Source organism: Echinops telfairi, unplaced genomic scaffold, assembly GCF_000313985.2.
Source record: "Echinops telfairi isolate 266 unplaced genomic scaffold, ASM31398v2 ScPeMD7_41;HRSCAF=154, whole genome shotgun sequence".
In the NCBI taxonomy this organism is placed as follows: domain Eukaryota; kingdom Metazoa; phylum Chordata; class Mammalia; order Afrosoricida; family Tenrecidae; genus Echinops; species Echinops telfairi.
The window spans coordinates 211,081-220,027 of NW_022103939.1; the positions used below are offsets into that span (position 1 = coordinate 211,081).

Sequence of the window (8,947 nt, forward strand, 5' to 3'; positions counted from 1 at the left end):
AAGTCCTCTAACATGCTATTATTCTCCTTATACATGTTTCTATTATTTGGCTGAAAATTAAGCCATGGAGTGAATTGATTTCCAGAACTGAAAGGTAACTAAGGGCCAGTCTCTGGGGTTCCACCAGACCTTATCCAACCTGGAAGCCTGGTTTTTTTTTAATGATTTGAATATTGTTCCACTTTCTTCTGCACCTCTCTCCAGGGCCTTCTACTACAACTGCCTTTCAGAGCAGTTGGTAGTCATAGCTGGGCTACCACTAGTTACTTCTGGTCTCAGGGTTGTGGAGACTGCTATTAAAGTGGTCCTAAGGGACTAATTGTTGTCATGTGTCTTTCCATTGTCAGCACTTTTCTTTCCTTCAGACAGATTGAGGCCAAAAAGTTTTACTTGAGACAGTCTTCGAAGACTTCATTCACTACTCACCAAAGTAGGATGTAGAGCACTGTCTTTGTGGACTGTGCTGTACAAATTGACCATAGAGTCCCCTGAGACTATGCCCTGAGCCCCAAGACCCAACAAAGTGTTTGGTTATGTCTAGAAGTTTTCATAACTTTGCCCTCTGTATGCTCCACCACATTCATCAATATATTTGCAGATAAAGTAAATAGCCACGTACAAATATACTCTGTCAAATCTATGTGTATTTGTGGGTACACTTCTATTTTCCTACCCACAGTCATTCATTCTGCGTTTCTATCCATACAGCTATTTGTAGATCATTGCTATTGCAGGATTGTGTACATGGCATTATTTACCTCTGTTGCCTTAACTTTTGCACTCCTCCCAGTGTCTTCTCCCACCTCCACATTTTTTTACTGATGGTCCTCTTATAGTATCTAGCTTCCCCCTTCACCCAAGTTAACTTGTGTCCACCCTCTAGCCAGTAATTTACCCTTCCATGCCTTCCCACCCTTAGTAACTACCAAAGATTTGTCTTTTAATGTGAAAATCTTATCTTGACTTTTTATAGTATTGGGCTCATACAATATTTGTCCTTTTGTGATTGACTTATTTCATACAGCATAATGTCCTCCAGGTTCATCCATGGTATAAGTTGTTTACAGATTTATAGTTATTCGTTAACAATATGCAGTATTTCATTGTATGTACATATCATAGTGTTTGCTTATTTATTCCTCCATTAATGGACATGTAGGTTGTTCCCATTTTTCTGCTATTGTGAATAGTGCAGTGATGAATATGAGTGTGCATATTATTTATTCGTGTTATGAATCATCATTCTCTAGGATATATACTAAGTAGAAGAATTGTTGGGTCATGTGATATTTCTATTTCCAACTTTTTGAGAAAGCACTATACCATTTTCCACAGTGGTTACATCAGTATATAGTTCCGCTAACAATGTATGGTGGATCCAATCTCTCCACACTCTCATCAGTACTTGTTACTTTCTTTTTATTGTTTATTAACTTTGATTTTAATGCTAGGGTGAGATGATATCTTGTTGTTGCTTTGATTGGCATCTCTTTCATTGGGAGCCACTATTTTGATTGGACAAGTGTCTTACTGAAACAACCTGTCTGCTGCCATCCACTGATCATAGAGATATGTTTAAACATATTTTGTTTGGAATACACCCATTAATGTTTGAACTATAATACTATTAGTGATGCTTTTTACTTACTCTTGTATACACTAAGGTCAAAAGAGACTCATCCTAGGAATACAAAGTTGATTTAATGGCCAAAATGAATTAATGTAATATACTATATTAATTAAATAAAAACAAAGACCAACATCACCTCAATAGACATTTAACAAAATTACTTCATTATATATATATAAATATTCAGCAAGGGGAACACCAAGATCAGTCAGTGTAACATAGTTCACAAAGACAATGTTCAATATACTACTTTGGTGAGTTGCAAATGAAGTCTTAAAAGGTCCTGAGAGGCCATCTACAATGTAACTACTGATCTCTCCCTGTCTAGGGGAAAGAAGAGTGAAGAAAATTGATGGTACTTGGAAAAAATTACACAGGAGAGTAATGGACCATTTAAACATCAGTCTCCCCAACCCTGAGACCAAAAGAATTAGATGGTGCCCAGCTACCACTAACAATTGCTCTGAAAGGAATCACATTAGAAGATCCAGGATGCAGTGAGAGAAAAATTTGGAGCAAAATTCAAAATCATAAAAAAATACCAGTTTTACTGGTCAGATAGAGATTTCTGAAACCCCCAAGACAATAGCCCTTAGTCACACTTCAGGCCTAAAAATTAACTCAGCCACATGACTCCATTTTAAGTCAAACAGTAGATAGATCTTTAAGAGGAACAATAACTCTGGGGAAGTCCTTACATCTTAGAATAACCAATCATTTGGGATCATAGGGCAGCATTTACCCAAGGAAAGGATTCAGAAGGGTTAGGAAAAAAGGAAGAACCGGAAATACAGGGAAGAAGTATGATACATGTTGGTACATCATGGATATTACAGCCAATTAGATGAAACAAAATGTGTATGAAATGTTGAATGGAAAGCTGATCTGCTCTGTAAACTTGCACTCAATTCACAATAAAAAGTAAAACAATGAAAAACTCATTAAAGTAGAAATAAAGGGAATTCCTCAACCTGATGAAACATCTATGAAAATCACCCAACTAGTATCATACCTAATACAGAAAAGACTAAGACAAGAATGTCTGTTTTTATCACTTCTAGTCAACACTGAATCAAAGATTCCAGCCAGGACAATTAGACTTATGAATAAATAAAAGAAACCCAGATTGGAAAGGAAAAAAAGTAAAATTGTCTCTATTCTTAGAAGGATTGCTCTTGCATATAGAAAATTCTAAGGGATTCACACACAAGAAGAAAAAAAAGAAAAATTAATAAATGGGTTCAGCAAGGCTATAGGATACAAGATCAGTATAGGAAAATCAAGTAAATTGCTACACGTTAGAAATAAGGAATTCAAAAGGGAAATTAAAAAAGTAAACATCAGGGTTGGGTGGAGTAAACATTAGTAGTGGTGGTGCAGTAAAAGGGAGATAATGTAAAGGAGTCCATGTAGAAAAAGAAAGTTTGGAAACTTTATAGTAGCAATTGTACAATTCTGCTTGATGTGATTGAACTATGGAATGGCATATGTATTAACCCCCAATTAATAATAGTGTTTTAAAAGAAAAAATAACATTAATAATAGTATTAAACAGAGTAAAATAGTTAGGGGTAAATTTAACATAAGTAGTATAAGATTGTATGGATTGTGATGAGTTGTACGAGTCCCCAATAAAATGATTAAATTCTAAAAAAAAGTATAAGATTGAGAAACTGAAAACTACAAAACATTGTTGGCAGAAGCTAATGCAGAGATAAATAAAGCAACATCACATATTCATGGATTGAAAAACGATATTAGCATTGCAATACTTGCCAAATTGATCCTAAATTCCCTTTGATAATGTAAGGGACTTTTGATGATGTAAGGGATTGTTTGAATAACCAAACAATCTTTAAAAAGAAAAAAAAGTTGGAGAACTCAAAATTCCCAGTTTCAAAACTTATTACGAAGCTCTTTTAATTAAGACTGTATAACCCCAAACCACCAACTCACGTCCATCAAGGGGTTGCTACACATAGCGACCCTTTAGGACAACGTAGAATCACCCCTGCGAGTTTCTGAGACTGTAACTGCTTACTGGAGTTGAAAGCCCCATTTTTCCACTAGGAAGTGGTTTCAAATTGTAGATCGCAGCCCAACTCGGAACCACTATGCCAGCAGGGCGTCTTAATACTATACAGTACTGGCCTTTTCAATAACCTCATATGCATAAAGTTAAATATTGCATAAGGAAGACCAAAGAAGAATCAATGTGTTTGAAGTGTGGTGCTGACGAAGAATACCAAAAGTACCACAAACTGCGAAAGGACAGCAAACATGTCTGTCTGGGAAGAAGTAGTGCCAGAGGTCTCCTTAGTGGCAAGGATGAGGAGATTTTGTTTCATGTGTTTTGGACATGTTATCAAGAGAGACCAGGTTCTAGAAAAGGACATCATGCTTGCTACAGTGGAGGGACAGCACAAAAGGGAAAGCCCCTCAAACAAATGGATTAATACAGTCAGTGGCTGCAACAATGTGCTCAAGCCTAAGGCAATTGTGAGGATGGTTCAGGACCTCCGCAGTCTTTCATTCTGTTGTGCGTGGGGTCATAATGGGTCACAATCGACTCATTGGCACCTAACAACAACAACTGGTTTAAGGAGATATATATATATTATAGAGTTTTATCCAAAAATAGGCTATTATACATATGGTCAATTGACTTACAAAAAGAATGTTAAGAAAATTTAATGGATGAATGAACTTGAATAAGAAAGAATTGCTTACATTCAAGAGCAAAAGCACAAATGGATATATAGAGAGAGAACATATCAAAATTAAAACCACTTAATTCAAAGCACATGTCAACAAAGTGAAAAGGCAGTCACAGAAAAAGAGAAAATATTTGCAAACCGCATATCTGATGAGGACTTATGCAATAATCCATGGTATTTTCAATATTCCTCATCAACACCATAATTCAAATGCATCAATTCTTCTTGGGTCTCCCTTATTCAATGTCCAACTTTCACATGTATATTAGGTGACTGAAATTATCATGTGTTGGGTCAGGTGCACCTTGTTTCTCAAAGTAACATCTTTGGTTTTCAATACTCTAAAGAGGCCTTGTGCAGAAGATGTACCTGGTGTAGTGTGTCATTTGATCTCTTGACTGCTGCTTCCCTGAACATTGATTGTGGATCCCAGCAAGATGAAATCCTTGACAATTTCAATCTTTTCTCCATTTATCATGATGTTACCTATTTGTCCGGTTGTGAGGATTTTGGTTTTCTTTACATCGAATTGTCATCCATACTAGAGGCTGCAATCCTTGATCTTCATCAGCAAGTGCTTCAAGTCCTTCTCACTTTCAGCAAGCAAGGTTGTGTCGTCTGCAACTTGAAGGTTGTAAATAAGCCTTCCTCCAATCCCAATGCTACATTCTTCATATAATCCAGCCTTTCTGATGATTTGCTTAGCATACAGATTGAATAAGTATGGGGAGAGGACACAATCTGATGCACACCTTTCTCAATTTAAAAAATTTTTATTGGGGGCTCATACCACTCTTATCACAATCCATACATACATGAATTGTGTCGAGCACATTTGTACATATGTTGCCCTCATAATTCTCAAAAATTTTGCTCTCCAATTAAGTCCTTGGTATCAGCTCCTCAATTTTCCCCCTCAGTCCCTGGTCCCCCCTCCCTCATGAACCCTTGATAATTTATAAATTATTATTATTTTGTCCTGTTTTACACTTTCCGACATCTCCCTTTACTCACTTTTCTGTTGTCCATCCCCCAGAGAGAATGTTATATGTAGAACCTTGTAATCAATTCCCCGTTTCTCCCCCACCTTCCCTCCACCTTCCGGTATGGCCTCTCACCACTGGTCCTGAAGGAATCATCCTCCCTGGATTCCCTGTGTTTCCAGTTCCTATCTGTACCAGTGCACATCCTCTGGTCTAGTCGGATTTGTAAGGTAGAATTGGGATCATGATAGTGGGGGTGGAGGAAGCATTTAAGAATTAGAGGAAATTTGTATGTTTCATTGTTGCTACGCTGCACCCTGACTGGCTCCTCTCCTCCCCATGACCCTTCTGTAATTGGGTGTCCCATTACCTACAGGTGGGCTTTGGGTGTCCACTCTGCACTCCCCCTCATTTACAATGATATGACTTTTTGTTCTTTGATGCCTGCTACCTGATCCCTTCGACACCTCGTGATCGCACAGGCTGGTGTGCCTCTTCCATGTGACTTTGTTGGTTCTAAGCTAGATGGCTGCTTGTTTAACCTTTAAGACCCCAGACACTATATCTTTTGATAGCCGGGCACCATCAGCTTTCTTCACCACATTTGCTTATGCACACATTTGTCTTCAGTGATCATAGCGGGAAGATGGGCACACAATGATATGATTTTTTGTTCTTTGATATCTAAACCTTTCTCAAGTTTAAACTGTGCTGTATTCCTTTACAGAAGCCCTGGTGGGATAGTGGATTACTTGTCAGGCTGCTACACTACAAGGTTAGCAGGTTGAAGCCATGAGCTGATTCTGGGAAGAAGGATGAGGCTTTCTACTCCCATAAAGGGTTACAGTCTCAGAAACCCGCAGAAGCCATTCTACCCTATTCTATAGGGTGGAATTAACTTGATAACAATGAGTTTTGGTTTTAGTTTTGGAATATTCTCTTATTTTGTTCACACAACTGTCTCTTGATGCATCTACAGATTCCACAAGAGCAGAAGTAAGTGCTCTGGAATTCTTATTCTTCTCAAGGCTATCCATAGTTTGTTATGAGCCATACAGTTGAATTCCTTTTACATAACAAATAAAACACAAGCAAATATTTTTCTGATAGTTCCTGCTTTGAACCAAGATCCATTTGACATGATATCTCTTGTTCTACACCCTCTTCTGAATCCAGGTTGAATTTCTGGCAGCTCTTTGTCAATATACTGCTACAACTGTTGTTGAACTTCAGCAAAATTTTCCTTGCATGTACTATTCTATAATTTGGGAATTCTGTTGGGTCACCTTTATTTGTTGTTTTGTTTTGTTGGCTTTTTGTTTTTAATAATTCAGGGGAAAGCACAAACACAGTTCCCCACTACCACAAATTATGCAGCCGAGATTCCAGCATTTGGGGAAATCGCAAGGGTCAGCACATCCAGAGTGCAATGGATAAGCCTCACCCTGGGAAAACCACCTTTGTGATCATGTCATCTCCCCTGCCAGGTAAGTATAGGGTCACCTTTCTTTGGAATGGGCACAAATATGGAACTCTTCCATTCAGTAGGCTAGGTAGTTGTCTTCCAAATTTCTTGGCATAGATGAATACATGCTTCTAGTGTTTCCTCAGCTTGATGAAACATTTTACTTGGTATTCCATGAATTGCGGGAGCATTGTCTTTGGCTAATGCCTTCAGTGAGGCTTCTTCCTTCAGTACCATTGGTTCTTCCCCATATTCTACCTCCCAAAATGGGTGAATGCTGACTAGTTCTTTTTAGTAGAGTGACTCTGTGTATTCTTTCCATCTTATTTTGATGCTTCCTGCATCATTCAAGAATTTTCCCATAGTATCACAATTCAAGGCTTCGATTTTTTTTCTCAAGTTCTTTCAACTTGACATATGCTGATCACGTTCCTCTGTTTTGGTTTTCTAGTTCTAGGTCTTTGCATATTTCATCACAATACTTTACATTGTTTTCTTGAGCTACCTTTTGAAATCTTTTGCTCAGTTTTTACTTCAATTTCTTCCCCCTTTTAAGAGGAATTCTACATTCAAGAGCAAATGAAGCATTCTGTTGGGTCACCTTTCTTTAGAATGGGCACAAATATGGACCTCTTTTAATCAGTTGACCAAGTAGCTATCTTCCAAATTTCTTGTAATAGATGAATGAGTGCTTCCAGTGCTTCTTCAGCTGGCTGAAACATTTCAATTGGTATTCCATCAATTCCAGGAGCCTTGTTTTTGTATAATGCTTCCAGTGAACTTTGAATTTCTTCCTTCAGCACCAATGGTTCTCACTCATATGTTACCTCCTGAAATGGTGCACTGTTGACTAGTTATTTTTTGCACAGTAATTTGGTGTATTATTTGCATCTTCTTTTTTTAAAGCCATCTTCCCTTGATGCTTCCTGTATCAGTCAATATTTTGCCCATAGAATTTTTCAAGATTGCAACCTGAGACTTGAAATTCTTCTTGAGCTCTTTCAGTTTCAGATAAGCTGAGTGTATTCTTCCCTTTGGGTTTTCTCATTCTAGATCTTTACACATTTCATTATAATATTTGGCATTGTCTTCTTGAGCTTCCATTTGAAATTTTCTATTCAGCTCTTTGACTTCATCCTTTCTTTCTTTTGCTTTAGCTACTCTATAACTAAGAGTAAGTTTCAGAGTCTCTTGTGCCACCCAAGCTGATCTTTTCTCTATTTCCTGTCTTTTTAATCTTTTGCTTTATTCATGAATAAGGGTCTTTATGTCATACTACAGCACATCTGGCCTCCTGCCATCAGTGTTCAATGTGTTAAATCTGTTCCTGAGATGTTCAAAGTTCAGGTGGGACAAACTCGAGGTCATATTTGACTCTCGTGGACTCGTTTAAATTTTATTCAGCTTTATTCTGAACTTACATGTGAGCAATTAATGGTCTGTTCCACAGTTGGATCCTAGTCTGGTTTTAGCTGTTTCTCCATCATGTCTTCCGACAGATGTATTCAATTTGATTTCTGTGTATTCCATCTTGGGAAGTCCATGTGTACAGTTGCCTCCGTGTGGTTGAAATAAAGTATTTGACATGAACAATTTGTTGGTTTTGTAAAGTTCACTCATGAGATCTCCAGCTTCATGTCTATCACCAAGTCCATATTTTCCAACTACCGTTCCCAGCTCTTTGTTTCCAACTTTTGCATTCCAATCACCAAGAATTATCAATTCATCTTGATTGCATGTTTGATCAATTTCTTACTGAAGTCATTGGTAGAATTCTTCAATTTCTTCATCACTAGTTTTTGTGGTTGGTGCATAAATTTGAATTATGGTTGCATTGATTGGATTCCATAGTTGGGTCAATATCATAGGAGATATTGACCTTTTGGTTGATGATAGTCTATTTGATTCCTGTGTGTCTGTCCAGCATAGTTCATGTATATAGTTACCACTTATATGTAGAAAAAGGTATTTGCCAGGAATAATCCATTGTTTTTTCCAAACTTTTATCATAAGATTCTCCAGCATTATTTTTATCATCAAGGCCATATTTTTCAAATACCAACCAGTATTGTTTCCAGCTTTCACAATCCTTGTAATTGAAAATGCATTCTGATTGCATGTTTGATCTGTTTCACATTGCAGACGTTGAAAA

The 8,947-nt window shown here is 37.4% G+C and overlaps 1 non-coding gene across 1 annotated transcript; it reads right to left on the minus strand.

Annotated features, from left to right (window-relative positions):
* Positions 1 to 6,661: 6,661 nt before the first annotated feature.
* On the minus strand, positions 6,662 to 6,825 carry LOC115869719. Its single transcript, XR_004046343.1, has one exon. It is a non-coding gene; the product is annotated as a U1 spliceosomal RNA (small nuclear RNA).
* Between the last annotated feature and the right edge of the window lie 2,122 nt (positions 6,826 to 8,947).